Below are 17880 nucleotides of genomic sequence, written 5' to 3'. Positions count from 1 at the left end.
AGTCTATTGCCATGAGGGCTTGAAAACAAATATTTGCAGGCTGTTTAAAGCCAAACGTCAATTTATAATACAAAAATCATTGCTACTACATCAGCTGTTTGCAAAAATGTAATTATATTATATGATCGTAAATGTGTAATGATGTTTTAACGCACTGTACTGGGGCTGGGGGGGGGGTCTATTTATAAAGAAGTGAATCTGACATTCATCAAACATTGTTTGGTGGAGAGTTCTCCAGGTTCATGTGTTTTCATTGGGGGTGATTGATTTTTCCACCGAAAAAGTTTGGTGAATATGTGATTCACTGCTTTTTTAAATAGACCCCTAGGAATTAGGATATCTAAAGATCTTAGCTGCATTGTAGGTGGCTGCAAAAATGGCTTCTAGATTATGTATTATAATGCACCCATGACTTTTCTAAGGGAGGTACATGTGTGGCTGAAGATTCCCTAAAGGCTTCCATGCTTACACGGTCTGCTGTCTGCAACACACGCTGTAGAATTGACCGAATGTGCGATGACCACATTAGTGGGTAGCTGTCATAGAAGAGAGAGCAAGCAGGGCGCAAAGAAGACAAGCCAAAAATAATCAGGTATGCCTGCAGGCAGCTCGTGGGGTCTGCACTTAAGGTGAATCCGTCACAAACCTAGATAACTCAAGCTGAGCGAAAAAAAAACCCCCACAATAAAATGATTTTTAGATTCAGAGATTAAGAAACCAAATTGGAAGGTAAATCTCCCCATTTCTTTGGCTATGCCAAACCCATCGCTTAACCAACACTGAAGATCCTTTAATGTAATAGGTGACCTCAGCGACCAATAAGGATGCTCATAATGGAGGACGAGATAGAACCAAACTTGGGATTTACAGAAGAGGAACACATAAATGTTTAGCTGCCTATGTTTCTGGATCTATACTTCCCTGTAATATCAGTTTAGCAATGACAAATTGCTTCCTATTGGCTTATTGCCAGCTACATCTAGCCATTTAAACACTAGCTACAAATCACCGATGTGGCTCTAGTGCTAAGTACAAACGTCAGATGATTCTTAACTGATAATCGCCTCAGGGCTAGTATCGGACCAGAATCTGGCATGTGTACAGTGCTCATGTGCCGCTCTGTCGTTCTCCCCCCTCCCCTCTCCATAGAGCAGAACATCTACATCCTGTTTTGTCGTTAGAAAAGATTGTGAAAGATCCTTCCCAATGATAATTTTTGAATGGGTGTATGTAGCCCCAATCTTATGTAACCAGAGGAAAGAAAGCCATATAGATCAGTGGTCACCAACCTTTTCGGACCCACTAAAGTTACCGTCTCCGGACTGCACATATGTGGGGAGCCGGGTGTCACTCAAAGGGGAAGAAACTTCCCCCATGGTGACGTCATGATGCCAGAACCCACCCACTCTCCCATTGCAGGTTCAGACCAAAAACACAACCTGCCCATTTCCCTGAGCCTGCGATCTGTACGGGGGACATAGTCCACGGCTCTGTCCGGTGGGCCCCCCAGTGGGGTCCTTCTCCTGACGCCACTCGGGGGCACACCAGCCAGAGACGTGGACCACTGAAATTTTCCCATGGACCACTGATTGGCGACTACTGACATAGATGACATCAGAGACACTTAGCTGCCTCTTCCAAGTCAGTATAAAGTCTACATCCCTATACCTAAAACACAGGAAGGTGCGAAATGCGCTAGAGAAATGTAGCAGAGACTTTTCATGTTTAAATGCAAAGCGTATTTGTGGATTGTCATTGTAAAGCAGCCATTCAAAAGTTCAAGGTTTTCTAGGGGTTCCTTTAACTTTTGCTGATTGACCATCCAATTGATGGTACCTGCATGGTACCGGGACCAGTTCTATTTGGCAGAGATATTTGCTTTAGTATTATTATTATTAATATTATTATTATTTATAATAAACAGGATTTATATAGCGCCAACATATTACGCAGCGCCGTACAAAAAAAAGGGGTTGCAAATGACAGACAGTAACACAGGATGAGAGGACCCTGCCTCCAAGAGTTTACAATCTAGAAGGTGTGGGAAGTAACAAACAATGCAAATATTTAGCATTTTTCCACTGTCTGTATAGGTAGTTTTCTGACTAATACAGTAAAGGGGACATTCTTCCTATTGTCTGCTAAAATAATGAGATTTTTTTCTTAATGACTCTCAAGAATTGGTTTTAGCAAAAGCTGAAAATGATTTCAAGGGTTCCTCTGGGGTAAAAAGGTTGAAAAAGGCTGCTATAAAGTATGCCTGGTCTGATTGTGATAACAGAGACTAAAATTCTGACTTCTTCATCTAAAAGTGCTAGTTGCCTTGCACATTTAGGAAGGTTGGCAATATATTTTAACCTCTATATTTTTATGTGTATAGAATGTTGAAGTTTGATTTGTATGGGTCTTGTTTGAGTCAGGTCAGATAAACAGCAGAGCTGCTGTGGAAATATATGAAAAAATGTGCACGACCAAACGCAGGAATTGTTCTCAGGCTTCTGGTAATGTGACAGCGATCTGCAACGCTGCAATTACCTCTAGGACAACATCTGCTCTGGCTGGGCCCTGCTGCCTCCCCCTATGCTGTGCCTGTGGATATATCTGTTTAGAATAATATGCATAAGTGTGACTATGAAATGGATCTCTAAACAGTGTTTTTATCTGTGTGCGGCAAAGCCCCGCTCTACCTCTTTATCTGATAACAGCAGGCCGGGGAGAAGACTGAGCCTCACACAGCGCACCCTCCATACATCTGTTCCATGCAGAGATGGGAGATGTGGTTAGGCTGGGAGGTAGCAGTGGTGAGTCTAGTCATCTGGGCAGACAATGGAGTCATCGGGACTTGAGGTTGGAAAATTCACTTTAATCAACAATAATAAATGCCACCATTTTTCTTTTATGCTACTAACCTAAAGCTGCGTACAGATGTCAAATTTCTCTTACCTGCCAGGGTTCCCGTGACTCCCGAGCCCCCAGCACCCCCAGGAAAGGGCTGGGGGCCTAACCTGACTGAAGTCATGAGCCGCATCCACAAGCTGATATCACGGTGATCCCACCTCATGCCTGGGCGCATCGCCCTACGCTGCCTAAATTGCTCATCATACCTAAGCCAGGCGACCCCGCCATAGACACGATAAGCTTCACTGATGGCATCTAGATAACAAAAGAAACAGAAAACAGGTGAGTATTTCTCTTTATAGCTCTGCATGTGAAAAGCATACATTCACTTCAAATGGGGCCTCCAGTGAATATACTGTAACATTGATTTGTCAGTGGAGGCTTTTCCAACTGATACTTGAATATCAGGGGGGGTCATGTTCAATCTCAGGTTGGAACTTATAGTTCATTTATGACAACACTAATCAGAGCAGAATGAACAAAGTTGTCATCCTAGTATATGAAAAGGATAAAAAAATAATTCACCAGCAGGAGCAACAGGTAATAAAACTAAATTATGCAAAGGGTTTGGAAAAACATAAACTGTTGTCTATTATTATTATTACAGAGTATTTATATAGCGCCATTATGTTACACAGCGCTGTACAAAGTCCATAGTCATGTCACTAGCTATCCATCAAAGAAGCTCACAACCTAATACCCCTACCATAGTCATATGTCTTTAATACAGTCTAAAGTCAATTTGGGGGGAAGCCAATTAACCTAACTGTGTGTCTTTGGAATGTGGGAGGAAACCAGAGTATGCAGGGGAAACACACAAACACGGGGGGAACCTGCAAACTCCATGCAGATAGAGTTCTGGCCGAGATTTGGAACCTGGGACATAGCGGTTGTTACATGCAGCAGAGGCACTGTATTGGATTGTGGCGCTACAATCCAATACAGTGTCTCTGCTGCACGTTTCATTTTACAAACTTCAACCACACCATTAGCAGACACTTTATAGTGCAACTCCCTTGGACCCAATCTCTCCTTTCTTGTTTGCTGAACTTTTTGACTACACTATCCAGCAATTACAAACATCTTGCAGTCCCTGGAAGAAGCCCATAGAGGCGAAACGCGTTGGGTCAATAACTGTTATATCTGATTTAATGTCATTTATTTAGGAAAGCTATGTCTAGTTTATAGGTCAAAAGAAACCCCTGTGCCTGAAGACACAGTGGGGCTGACCTCAATTATTTGTTTGCATGACCATCACTTAATTTCATGTTAAATACCTTCCTGAAGTAAGGAATGTAACTGCACATTATGTTCAATGCCACAATAAGCAAATACCCTGGCTGGCCTTCTCTTTCTTAAGCTACTTACATTTATTTTTATTAGGGTATGTGGCTTCTCTTTATTAGTAGAATCTGTTCAGCACTCTTTTCACCTTTTCCATACTGTGACAGACTAGTGACAGACTGCATTATATATGTAATTTTTTTTGACCAGCCTTGCACAAAAGAATAACAAATATTTTAGCAAGTAAAACTGCTCACAGGCCTTTCAAGTGTAAAAAGAGTTGTTTGGTCTGAATACAGATTTAGAGCTGGCTCACACTATGCCACGCTCTGCAACACTCGCATTTTTATGTGTTATGGTGTTGCAGTATGATGAGTTGGACAGTGAATTCCAAATGAATGGGGTACACAAAAGCGTTGAGCATGCTGGATTTTTGCATCCTAATGTACCACACACCGTGTGCACTGCAAAGTGAGAATGGCAAAGGAATGGTAATCAGAATCTATTAGAAATAGGCAAACTTGCTGGTGCCCACTGCCTGCTAAAGGTGCATGGGCAAAGACATACCACTCTACAATGCACGTGGTGGACTGGTTTGAGAAATGGCCACAGCTAAGGATGACAGAGTTGGCATGCTGTGGGCAAACTATAAAAAATGAGGGAGAGGTGGTGGGTGAACACAGGATTTAGTGGCCGCAGCTCCGGAGTGACACTGGCTACAAGGGAACTTTGCATGCAAAACTTTGTATGAAGGTGGTGAGTAGGCAGAGAGCAGAGTGAAGGTGGTGGGCACATGTGGAGCAGTAAATGTGAGCTGATGGGCGGTGGGCGTAAATATTTTCCAAATGCAACATTATGAAATTAAAAAAATATTTAGTTAGATATTATATTTAAAATAATTGCAGGGACAAATGACTCTGATATGGACATTAGATCGTGAGGGACACTTAGTGACATGACTATGGAGTTTGTAAAGCCCTGCGTAAAATGTCAGTACTATAAAAATACCTAATAATAAAAATGAATAATATCTGCCAAAGAGCCACCTACAGATGAAGGTGCAGCTACCTTTACAGACCAACCTTGGACCTAAGTTCGACATGAATGGTTTAGATAAACAAAAAAAAAGAAAGTGTCTGGTTGGCTGCAAGCTGCTCGTATGCACTTCTGCACGAGTCTGTAAATAATCCCCATTATTTGTGACACATGAAAAATGTGCAGGCCTCTCAGACACAAGGACACACCATGGGGTCCTGATCGGCCCCCTCCCCCTTTTAAGCACTGAATCAAAGATGTTTCTGCAGGGGAAGAAAAAATAAAAAACAACAAGCGCTGCGGTCGGAAACCTGTTTTTAATCAGGATAGATACTCCTGTGGGGTCAGATAAAAGTGATTAGCTTATTAAAAGCATAGCTTGGCTATTTAATAAGCAAAAATGATTAGAAATTCTAGCGGAGAAGCTGATAATTTCAGCCTTTCTAGTTAAGACAGCAAAATTGCATTCATTATTAGTGTCTAGATTCATTAACAATTCAATTTATAGATATTAATGCTTATAATGCATGCTTCGCTTGCCAAAACTTGAAGAGAAATTGTTTCAATTAACTTTCATGGATCACAAGTCGTACAGGATAAGTATTTTTAGACAAAAGATACAAACACTACCCTCCAGCAATGCAAATGATCGGCTGAGTCTGTAAGGTCACCGGGACGCTGGGGAGACAGGGCCCAGCGTTTGGGGGAAACCAAATAGACAAAACAGATGCCCCTGTGATCTTCCATATTGGAAAATCACATGCACATTTACAGTTTTAGTTGTATTGTTTTAGGATTACAAAAAAGACATGCAAATTTAGGAATAAAAACCATGCAAATTTAGAGGGGTATTCTACCTTTGCAGAAAAGATGAAAATGGCCTGATTGCTATCATAGAGTAAACCACCATTTTGGATGTAAGGGCTGTTATGTATTAGCAGATCCCCTGTTTGTTTTGTACTCAACTGACCAATGTGATTGATGTTCTGATTAGTCAGAGGCTCCAGAAAAGAAGCACTGGTTCTACAAATGAGATGTTCCTGAGCTGCCAAATACAAAATACTGTTTGTATCTTTTTTATATTCACCCCATCTTTGTACTCTTATACTTCTTCAGCCTCTTTCAACCATTTTAATTGCTCCATTGTTGGCAGCATGTCATTCTTCCGGACTGGCCCACAACAGTGGGCTTTGTTTGAACAACATGTGTCAGATACCTAATATCTTAAATGGTAATCTTAACCAGATATGAATGTTTCAAAGTGGCACATTTACCACAGTTGCCACTTTATACCAATAAGTGCCTTAACAAAGATCCAAACAGATGACCGGATCACCAATCAACAGAGTTTGGCCAACATAAAAAAAGTATCTTATGGCAAGGTTATAAGGTAACCTGATAGAAAAAAAAAACTTTTAAACTTAAATTGTAAGTTAAAACTTTTATTGGATTTTAGTGATTGTGTATAGAACTACGGTAAACTAAAGAAGACACTTTCGGTAATACTTTCACCTAGAGGGCCAGCCTAAAAAGAATTAGTGTGTATTAAAAAGTATAACTTGCCAGCATATACAAGGGGGTGCTGAGAAGTTCCTGGCTTTGCCCAGAAAGAAGAGAGCCAGAGTTATGAAATAACACATTTATTCACAATACTCCCCCCCGAGACTCATGCACTTGGTACAGTGTAGTTGCAGCTTTTCTAGACCGTTCCAATAAAAGTCTTTTGGTTGGGCCACAAACCAGCTCTTAGCAGCATCCTTGACGTCAGAAATGTCCTCAAAACGTTGCCCCTTCAGGTGTTTCTTCAAATTCAGGAACAGACAATAGTCCGAAGGGGCCAGGAATGGTGGACCAATTGAAAACCCAGGGTGTTTCCACAACGTTGGACGTGTGCGCAGGTGCATTGTCCTGCAAAAAAAGGATCCCTTTGGTCAACTTTCCACAATGTTTCTTCCTAATTGGCTCCTTCAGCTGGTCCAGCAGGTTAGCATATTACTGTTCGTCGATACCAGATCCTTGAGGTAGGTAGCCCACCAACAGGATACCGTCTTTGTCTCAGAAAACAGACGCCATGACTTTTTTATCCGATTTCTGGGTTCGGAACTTCTCCGGCCACGGGGACCCGCTGTGGCGCCATTTCCTTGACTATTTCTTGGTTTCAGGATCATACATGTGGAACCAGGTTTCATCCTCAGTCACTAACCTAGCCAAAAAGTCCTGTGCTGCTTCAAAATGGGCCAAAACGGCTTTGGATGCTTCAACTCGTTCCTTCTTCTAATCACTGTTCAAACATTTCAGCACCCACTTCGCTGAAAGCTTGCGCATGTCTAGGATAATGGTGATAACAAACCCAACACGCTCCCGTGAGATGTCAAGTATCTGGGCTATCTTTTTTGTGGATATTCGCCGGTCCTCAATAATCAGCTCATGGACATCGCGGGTCGCCGGGTCAGTTGAGGTTGGGGGGCGCCCACTGCATGGCTCATCTTAAACGGTGAAATGCCCAGTCTTGAAACGAGATATCCAGGTTTTGACAGTGCTGTAGGAAGGACACTTCTCCCCCAGTGTTTGTGACATCTCAGTGTGAATGTCCTTTGCTGACTTTCCCTGGAGAAACAAAAACTTCATGACAGCCCGTAACTCCAACGTGAAATTTGCTTGTGCCTCTGCCATCACAGCTTCTCACTAAAAGAAAAAAACAGTTTTAGGAATCTCAAAGACTGATATTTGCAGAGTTACATACTAAGATATTAGGCTGTCATATGCCCCCACACTCATTTTTCTAATTCATCTGGAAGGGGGCAAAGCCAGGAGCCAGCACCCCCTCGTACATTGATTCAGTTCAGTTTATCAGCTGACCCTTCACTTTGAGGAAGTCATCCTTCCAGGGCTCAATACATTTTCTGCTCATTCCATCCAATAGCACTTCAACAGACACACACCAAAGCTCTTTCTTCTACCTTCACTGTAACTTATAGGCAGGTAATATCAAAATACCATCTTGATCCCAAATTCTGGTCCGTGCTTGAATGTGGTTACAACATCATTCCTTACAGGTTTTTGTTACAATCTGGTTGGTGCACACATTACAATGTAGAATCTCCCACAATAAAGTCTCCTACATTCTTCCCAATTCAACACCAACTTGTGGAGAGTCTTGGAGATAAAACCGCCCCTGAAAAAAAAGGAACCACAAGGTGTAGTTTATTCACTACTCCAGAGAACAGGTTTTCTTTCCCTGATTGCCCCTGCAGAACTTCTACACCCATCAACCAGTTTTCTCCAATCACAGAACAGGTATATAGGAACAAAACACTAAGCATGCTCACAAACCCTTGGTAAGCATACTTATAAAGAGTGATTGGGTGCACAGCAAAGCTACTTGGAATTCCAGAGTAAACAAGTAGAGTAGAAGAAATTTCCCAGTGAGGACACTTGTACCTAACTATTCAAAGAGATTTTATTTGGGGGAGATTTCCTATCACCTCTCGTTATGTTAGGGAGACAGAAAGTGAGGTGAAATCTATCCAGTAGAAATAAAAAAAGCAGTACAACCATTCCCTCTAAAAAGAATAAAAAAGTTGTTGGAAATATCTGTATTGCTGTATTGTCTAAATGATGGGCATATAATTACATGAAATGCAGCATCTGCAAAACCTTCCTTTCATATGCCCCAGGAATCTCAAAACATGACCTGGAGAAGTGAAAGCTCTAAACCACTCTTCCAGCTCCTTACTATTGCTCCATCATATGACCGGCATCTTCATGGAGGTACGGAAGTTGTGGAAGAAGCTGGTCCAGAGTTTGACTTTCAAAGTTCAGGTCCGTAATTGAATATAGGCTTCAGAAGAGAGCTTGGTGCCATCAATTTATACCAACAACAATTTTGGAAGTATGATGATAGCACCATTGTTAAATGATAATTTTTGTGCAGGTATAGAACTTTTTTCTAAATAAATATGGATATTAGTATGTGTGTGGTGTGGTAGGGTGATGTTGGATGTACCAGGCAGCATGGCTGTTTTTGGCTTCAATACGTTTAAACTACAGACCTAAAATAAGCATGCAGCAGGCAAAGCCAGAGAAAGGTAGCAATTTGTGATCTAGTTAACTGTTGCATGTCACTGATTTACAAATCTGGAAGCCTTCCAAGATGCATATGATTAAAAGCAGTTAGAATTGCCAGAATGAGGTCATGGCATCCTCTGAATATTCCTGTAAGCATAAGGGCCCTTTAAGTGGCATTCCTTTATAAATTCCAGAAATTTATAGAAGCCAAAAGGCTGTGAATAAATGATGAATCAGCAGCACATTTCACCTGCCAACACACCCAGAAGTTCCAATCAACAAAGATCCTTGAAGGCACCTGGGACAAGCACACAAGCTGCCATTGGCATCAGCCAAATCAGCCGTCTTACAGTTATTCTAATGTTTTTGCTGCTTGAGGAGAAAGAAGGGGGAAAAATAGCCAAGTCAGCAACTAAGCTTTTTTTTTTTTTTCAGGGGGATTTGGCGCGCAGGATATAAACATCTCTAGTCTAGAGCTGGGCAAATGAGCTGCACTTGACTCGCTGTCATTCTGCTTAAATAATGAGCTTTTGGTTGATCTAGTTCATTAAAAAGAGTAAACACAAGGAGAAAACATCTGAAAAGAAGGCCCTTTTCCACTCTGCCTGTTTTATTACTGCTTATTTGGTTAGGCAGATTAGCATGAGAAAAGCATTTTCAGCATATAATTAAATAGCGGCGAGAGACACGCGTTTCCAGGCCGGAAACAACAAAAGGGGACAGATTTCTGGGCATATCGCCTCTTCCCAATAAACGTTTTAGCGAGGGTGATTTATTGTACGTTGTGGAGAGGAGAAGCTAATGCTCATGTCTGCTGTATGGGTGGCCGCTTACCACATGTTGTCTATTGCCTTATAGCACTTAGTATAAAAGACTTGTTGGCCTATTCAACAGAGCAGTGCAAACAACAAGGGCAATGTGCAGCACACAGAATTTCAGTTTACTGCGCACAGGTCATTTAAAGTAAAATCCTTTGTAAATCCTTGTAAAAAAAAAAAATATTAGTTAATTATTTTAGTACGTGCACATTCCTCATGTTTTTGTCTGTTTTAAAATCCTGCAAGTACAGTAAAATACTCCTGCCAGTAATTTAGCGAGCGCCTAACTTATTGTAGTGAGGAAGTAACACTTCTTTAGCTCTAATGAATTCCCAAGAAGTGATGTCCGCTCCTTCTAGCTAGATTATAGAACTCCTCTCTTCCTTCTTCCTCCAAAAGCAGGTGTTCTGTAGTACAGCAGGAGAAGCAGGGCTAACAACACTGCGTTGGATTGTACTGAAGCAGGTACTTACTACAGGATGGTAGGAGCTCACAGGATTTCTGGCATGAGTAACAAGTGTTTTTGCTTTTACTTTGCTCACATGATGGATTGTAGCATAATACTATGCATCACTGCCCCTAGCATAGCTCTACACATGCAATGCTGCATAAATATGATAAACCTGATATAATGGGGGATATTGTTTCATAGGTATGAATTGTTATTCTTGCATTTTTTGCATCCATGTGCATGTAGTAGCAGAACAGATTTATGCTTCAGCCAAACCACAATATAAGAAAAGAGCTTAAAGGGTCATTCGACCGACAAATCATATTTCAATATTATGAAATGCTGAAACATTAAACTGATGGTTTCCTATATCTCTCTGGGACTTTATTGGTGAGACCTATGTGTTGCATTCTTGGGTCTGCACACTAGCTTTGGCTATTATGGAGGATGTAATACAATGTGGATGGGAAAATCAAAACTCCCAAGGGGACCATTATGTTACAGAGTTGGAAATATGGGCTATTTCGACCCACACACCATTAGGTGGACTAGCCGAGGATGCTGCTTTGGGCACCAAAGGATATGTGCCAACAGGATCCAGTGATGTAAATCTACATTGTATGGACACACTCAATACTTTATGGTTGTGGTGCTTTGTGCAGCAGCCAGGTGTTCTAAAAGACCCTTATTATTATTACACAGTATTTATATAGCGCCATCATATTACACAGCGCTGTGCAAAGTCCATAGTCATGTCACTAACTGTTCCTCAAAGGGGCTCACAATCTAATGTCTCTGCCATAGTCATATGTCAAAATTGTAGTCTAAGGTCAATTTTGGGGGGAAGCCAATAAACCTCACAGCATGTTTTTGGAATGTGGGAGGAAACCCACGCAGACACAGGGAGAACCTGCAAACTCCATGCAGATAGTGTCCTGGCTGAGATTTGAAACTGGGACCTAGCGCTGCAAAGTTTGGAGTGCTAACCCCTGAGCCACCGCGCTGCCCTTGCATATATGAAGCTATCAGGGACCTGTGGTCATTGTCTGAGACAAAACACAACTTGCTGGGCTGAGGCCAACTCAACAATGTGTCCTTAAGAATCATTTTAAAACACAGGTGCTGACACTGAATCATTTTTCGACCTGACCCCTCCACTTTAAAATTTCACTTATCTGGTTTTAAAATAGAGCGGAGCACTAGACGCTGATATCACCACACGGATCAATGGTCTAGTCGTAAAGGGAAGTCTGTATTGGCAAATCATTTTAAAGGCTTTCAATAGCTGTCTGTTACTGTTCTCACTAGTACACGAGCCCCCAGGACAAGATGCTGCGAGATATCGTGTGCGCAAAACACAGGAGGATAATATTTTGCTAATAAAAAAGACAAGTCTGGCTCACAAAGCCCCATTCTTCAGCCTTTAAAAAAAAACACCTTACGGTTAAACGCGTGTATGAGAAAACAAAACATCTTGATGCATCTCCTGAAGGAAAATCCTCAACAGTTAATAATGAACCAAATGTATCTTCAGAGTCAATAACAGTTTGCTAGGCTGATATTTTACAAATTGCTATTCGGAGGCTGCGCCGTATAGAATTTAAAGCGGGGATGAGGTAGTAACAGAGGCTGCTGCCATTCTGCAGCTTGGGGAATGGCGGGAGTACCTGCGCACATGCGAAATAAAAAAAAAATCATTTTCTCTGAACAAGCAGAATAATCCATCGCAAAGGAGCAGTGTCATCTGTCTGTTATATCGCTCCGTGTCACCAGATCTCATTAATTCCTTGGCAGAGGCAGGTAGCTGAAAATATTAGTTCATCAAAACTCGTGTTGTGATTACGAAGGACAAGGGAGAGGGGTGGAATTCTCATAATTACCGAGCTATATAGCCTGCGAAGGTCGCCTGACAAAAGGACAAGAGCAGCCGCTAGATTGTCTCAGGATCTGAAAGCAATCCTTGTTGCCGGAGGCTCCAGACAAACAATATACAGTTTTTTTTTCCTCCAGTTAATGTACAGCGCATAAAGAAAGGGCAATACTTGTACATTACGGTCTTTTGTGTCATAGATGGCAGCTCTGGTAATATAAACGGGTGAAGGATAGAAGAGGTGGAACATAGATATGTTTCAGGAGGCAAAATTGTAGCTGCGGTAGAGTGCAATTATGTAGGCTGAGTGTTGTGGTGGAAACAGGTACGCTCTCTGTCCCTAAACACCAAGGCTTTATTTATTAAAATACATCTACATTTCTGAAGGAAGCGTTGCTTTTATTGCCCTAAGCGACCAAATTATTCATTTCATCCCCCCACGGCAGTATAGGAAAATGAGAGGGTGAATTTAGCTGCTACAGGCCATAGGGCAGTTCATTCATTCTCCTAGATGATAATCTACAATACACTGAGGCGATTGATATTGTTTGTCGCTTAGCACTCTGAGACTAAAGGGGATTATTAAAAAACAAAACTTACATATTTATAAAGAACAGTAATTGTGCATTGTGCTTTGTTGGCTTCAGGAGTAAAAATGAAAGTTCTGTTGAAAAAAAAAAAGAATTTGAATGACTGTCCCCATACCACAGTGCTTTTTCTGTTGTGCTCAGTGGAGAAGACATTGCACGTTTCATGCCACCGCTAACATTTTATGACAGGGCTGTAAAATACTGGTACTGGAATAGATAGGCACTGCTGTAACCAAGAGTGGATAGCAAAAATAAATGAGCCCCAAAGTGTTTATTACCCTAGGAAGAGAAGGTTCCAGTATTTTTTTAGAGGTCAGATGCACTGGTGTCTCGGTTAGGGGTACTGTGAATGCTAAAACAATTGTGTGCCTTATACCTTGTGGTAACAGGTTGGTGAAGGACTTTTTCTGTTTCAGTATGACTGTCTCCTGTGTGCAAAGCCAGCTCCATAAAGACATGGTTTGATGAGTTTGGAAAGGAGAAACCCAAAGAGCCTTCACAGAGCCCGGACCTCAACCCTACTAAAAGCCTTTGGGATGAATTGGAAAGCCAAACCAGGTCAGCTCATCCAACATCCTTACGTAACTTCATAAATGCTCTGGCTTATTGGGCACCAATTCCCAAAGATACCCTCCAGACTCTTGTAGAAGATTTCCTAGGAATGTGAAGACTGTTACACCCACAAACATGGTAACCCTATGTTGATGCTCATGGTTTTAAATGGGGTAATGCATTGTTTTTAAACCCGATCTAATTAAATGTTTAAAGACCATTGAAAGGCATTTGCTTTTCTTCAGTACATTGATGATGCACAATATAGGATGCAATAGAATCAAGGCATTGCATAGAAATGTTGGGGTCACTTGCTTGTCAGGGCTGTTTGGCTTGCAACACCCATCAGCAAAGGGTCATAGAAAAAATCAAAGGTAAGTGCATTAGATAAGGAAACATAAAGCAAAGGGAGCAAATCCTTGAAAAGGAAACATTAAATGGTCAGTAAGCCAAAAAAAGGGGGGTAATATGGAGAGCAAGACAAGTCTGACCTACTTTTTTTCCATAGTATGCTAATCAACTTCTTAACCTAAATGCCAGTGGTTCTTCGGTCTGTCTCCTGTCCCAGCTCCTATGTTGTCACCCCATCACTAGAGATTTTGATGAAACCCATAAGGAGCCATTTCAACACATAATATGCAGGCACCATCATAAAACCCACCCCAGGAAATGCCATGTCATGCAAAAAGGCTACACCGAGATATAAAAGATGAAAATGAAGGAAATAATTATTTTACATAATAAAAAATAGCAATTGCTTACAATAAAGAGTTCTTTATCCAACTAAATTTTATCCACTTAGGTTTACATATGCTAAAAACACTAGAAAAGGCAATTGTGGTTTCCGGGAGGCTGAGAATCAGTTCACCAATAATTTATATAAAGGGAAATTGTGAACAAAATGCCGCAATATAGTCAGTGAATAATAGATCCCGAGATCAGTGTGGACAGTCAAGGCTTTTGCTCATTCAACTTCAACTTCTGAACCAATTCCCTAACCATTAGTTATGTTATGATAGCGGTAATTTGCGTAATTAAGATTAATTGAAAAAGTAGGTAATTAATTCAAAATTAAACCATGTGCCGCGAATGAAAACAGCATCTGCCACAGAAAGGACGAGGCTAAGCATGTGATTCTCAGCCGTACAACCAAACCAATGAAAATTAGTTGATCGGATTCTACAACAGCGATAATTTGCATCAGATTGTTTCAATATTAACTGATATCAACATTTTTAATATTTTTGGAGGAGATAGCCTGTGGAAGATTCCCCAAGTGGTCATGTGTGCTCAGACATATTTAAAGCTTATCTAAACCCAAAAACCAGGATGTAATGGCTGTATATATCTTCTTTTAGTTTTTTCCACCAGGTAATCCTGATTATAAACACACTCCAGTCCTGATTTATTAAAGCTCTTCAAGACTGGTGAAGATAGACTATCTTGGGTGAAACCGGGCGGGCTAGCAAACCATGAATGTATTTCTTAATAATAATACATATAACAAACAATAATTTGCAATTTTTCAAAAATGTTTTTAATTCTAGACCAAATCACTCACATTCACCCATGATAGTCTATCTTTACCAGTTCTGGAGAGCTTTAATAAATCAAGACCTTTCCTGTCCTTGGGTGACCCCCATTCACTGTATCTGTGGATTGTCAACCAAGGACAGGAGTACAGAGCATCCTCATCTCTATAACAATGTCACTTATAACATATTCTGGTATAACCATATAAACACTAATGGTATATTTAAAATACCAGAAGGGTTTTTTAGGGTTCACATATATATTTAGCAAATAAGTACAGGCAAGAAATGTTGTAACTATGAAAATAAATGTTGCCGGAATGCAGAAACACAGACTATTAACCCCTATTCTGTATTTTTAAACATCTTAATTTTATGAAAAAAGATAATACCTATAGGACAAAAAGCAATTACTTTGCAGCAACCCCCTCCACCCTAACACACACAGACATTTCATGGCAGATTTGAATCTAATTGGTTGGTGAAGGATAATACAGATAATTCTTAATATAGTCACTTTAATGAGCAAAGATGATAACACCAACCGGTAAAGCAATTTAATCAGACAGACGTTTGTAAAGGGAAAACCTTATTATTTATTTATTATTTCATTATGATCAGATGTATAATACCTACTTTTGGAATTTACAATTATTAAAGCCAATTTAGACAAAATGGGAAATCTCCCTCATCCCTCCCATCACCGCCACTTTCACTCATTAACAATGTTCTTGCTAAACCAATTCAAACTTAACTAAATTTAGTCACATGACCATGCACAGTGCCTTTTCTGGTGATCCATCCCTAAAATGCAGGCCCTCCATTTGAATGAAGCAACGAATGGAGGCAGCTGCTGAATCTGGGTACTAAATGGGGCATAGTTTGCATGAAAACTGCACGGCAGGATTTATAAATTTAGTGCAAGCTGCAAATTCCAACATTCTTAAAATTGTTATTATTATTAAAAAATAGTATTTATATAGCGGCAACATTACGCAGCAGAGATTTTAGCTAACTGTTTCCATCTTGGCCGTATATTTGATCAGCAGATGTTACTAATAAATACATTTTGATTAGGAAAATAGCAAAAATCAAGCAATTGCTGCTGAGAGCACTAAATCCAAATTGCAACCACTGAGACCCTTACAAGCATTGAGATGCAATAGCAAATGCCTGCGTATACAAATCTGTTATATGCCTACAGCTGAACAAAATGGCCGACCCAACGCTCTATGTTCTTTTTTTATTTTTCCAATAGCACAGGCTTAGTATCTCGGCTTATCCCCCTTCTCATCATCCAGCTTCAGTTATAAATGTCTCAGGGTGTATAAATAAGAGAGATATATGTTCGCTGTGCTCCGAGTAGTGGGGGGGGATTCTGTCTTGACACCTCCAGACTGTATTTGTAATGTGAATTTGTAGAGCTAGACAGCGCGGCGGCCTCAGGGGAGTGCAGGAAGATTTCTCGGTTTTTGCGGTAGACACATAGCTCCTCCGCTCGCCCAGGCCGCCGGGCTTTTGTATTCAGATCTGAGATGCAGAATATCTCAGCGCAAGCACGTGCCAAAACAGCCTGCTTTCTCCGGGACACTGAGATATTCAATAAAAAGCTTTTAAAGGCATATTTTTAAACTTGTAACAGGAAAGCTTTTCTGTGTTAAGACAATAATTCTTTTAACAGCATTGATCAAAATGTCATTCTTTTATGAGTGTACAATACCTTTTAATGGCATACAACAAGCCATTAAGGTTATACACCTCCGTAGCGAGCGCTGCTTCCTGGAAAAATGGGTACGGCGGCCAAATTAGAGGGAATATTTAGATGCTCTTAATAGGTTAAGCCGCTATTCCAGCTGTAACTCATTCCAAGCCTCGCAGAAGAAAATTAGATTTGGGGGATGGTGGGGGGAGGGGAAGCTTAAAAATAAATTAATAAAAAAAAAAAGGAGAAAGCGGCCGTTGCTGGCACTGGCTGGGGTCAGTTTCCCTGAGGCTGTGCTTTTTAAATAGTCTCGTCACAAATTTAAAACATTGCTTTTATTCACACTTAAAAAGTAAAAAAAAAAATCTGTTTTGTAGGTAAAAGAAGAGCTGTTCTGGGAAAGGGGAAAAGAGGCCATTGACCTAATTTAAAGGGGAACTAAAGCCGTACAACTCACCTATCCACGTTACCTTGCAGCCCACCGCCACCTTCCTTCTTTTCTTCTTCTCTGTGACGATCTTCAGCCAACTTGATTGGCCATGCCAGGATGATGTAACTCCTGGGTGGGAGATCATTCATTCCCAGCATACCCAAGGGAAGGTGGAAATGTTGGATTTACTTGGTAATGATGTTGCATATGCGCAGCTTTGTCACCAGAAACCTGGAACAATCAGACAAATAAGACACATTGGGGCTAATTTATTAACGCTCTCCAAGGCTGGACAGGTTACACTTTTATCAGTGAAGCTGGCTGATCAAACCTGGAATGGATTTCCTCAGTCATTTGCTCTTTGCTAGCAAATGTTTTGAATCCTGGACCAGATTCATTCCAGGTTTGTTGGATCACCCAGCTTCACTGATGAAAGTGTATCCTCTCCAGCCTTTAATAGAGAGCTTTAATAAATCAGGCCCAATATTGCAGAAGGGACATCGCCTGTTCTTTTCTGCAGTAATGACCTGCCTGATCAAGTATTTGCACAAGTGGAAGTTTTGGAAGTGATACATACTGTTTTGGACCAGTTTGGGCAATAAACTGGATATAATATCTGGCATACAATGCTTTCATCTGCTTTGCTGACC

General features: G+C 40.8%; 1 long non-coding RNA gene across 1 annotated transcript; it reads left to right on the top strand.

The window, feature by feature from the left end:
• Positions 1 to 204: 204 nt before the first annotated feature.
• Positions 205 to 13786, top strand: LOC140338366 (uncharacterized). Its single transcript, XR_011922239.1, has 2 exons — positions 205 to 3180; positions 13431 to 13786. It is a non-coding gene; the product is annotated as an uncharacterized lncRNA (long non-coding RNA).
• Positions 13787 to 17880: the final 4094 nt, after the last annotated feature.

The sequence above is a fragment of the Pyxicephalus adspersus genome, chromosome 9 (assembly GCF_032062135.1).
Source record: "Pyxicephalus adspersus chromosome 9, UCB_Pads_2.0, whole genome shotgun sequence".
In the NCBI taxonomy this organism is placed as follows: domain Eukaryota; kingdom Metazoa; phylum Chordata; class Amphibia; order Anura; family Pyxicephalidae; genus Pyxicephalus; species Pyxicephalus adspersus.
This window is presented reverse-complemented; position numbering and strand designations above follow the sequence as displayed.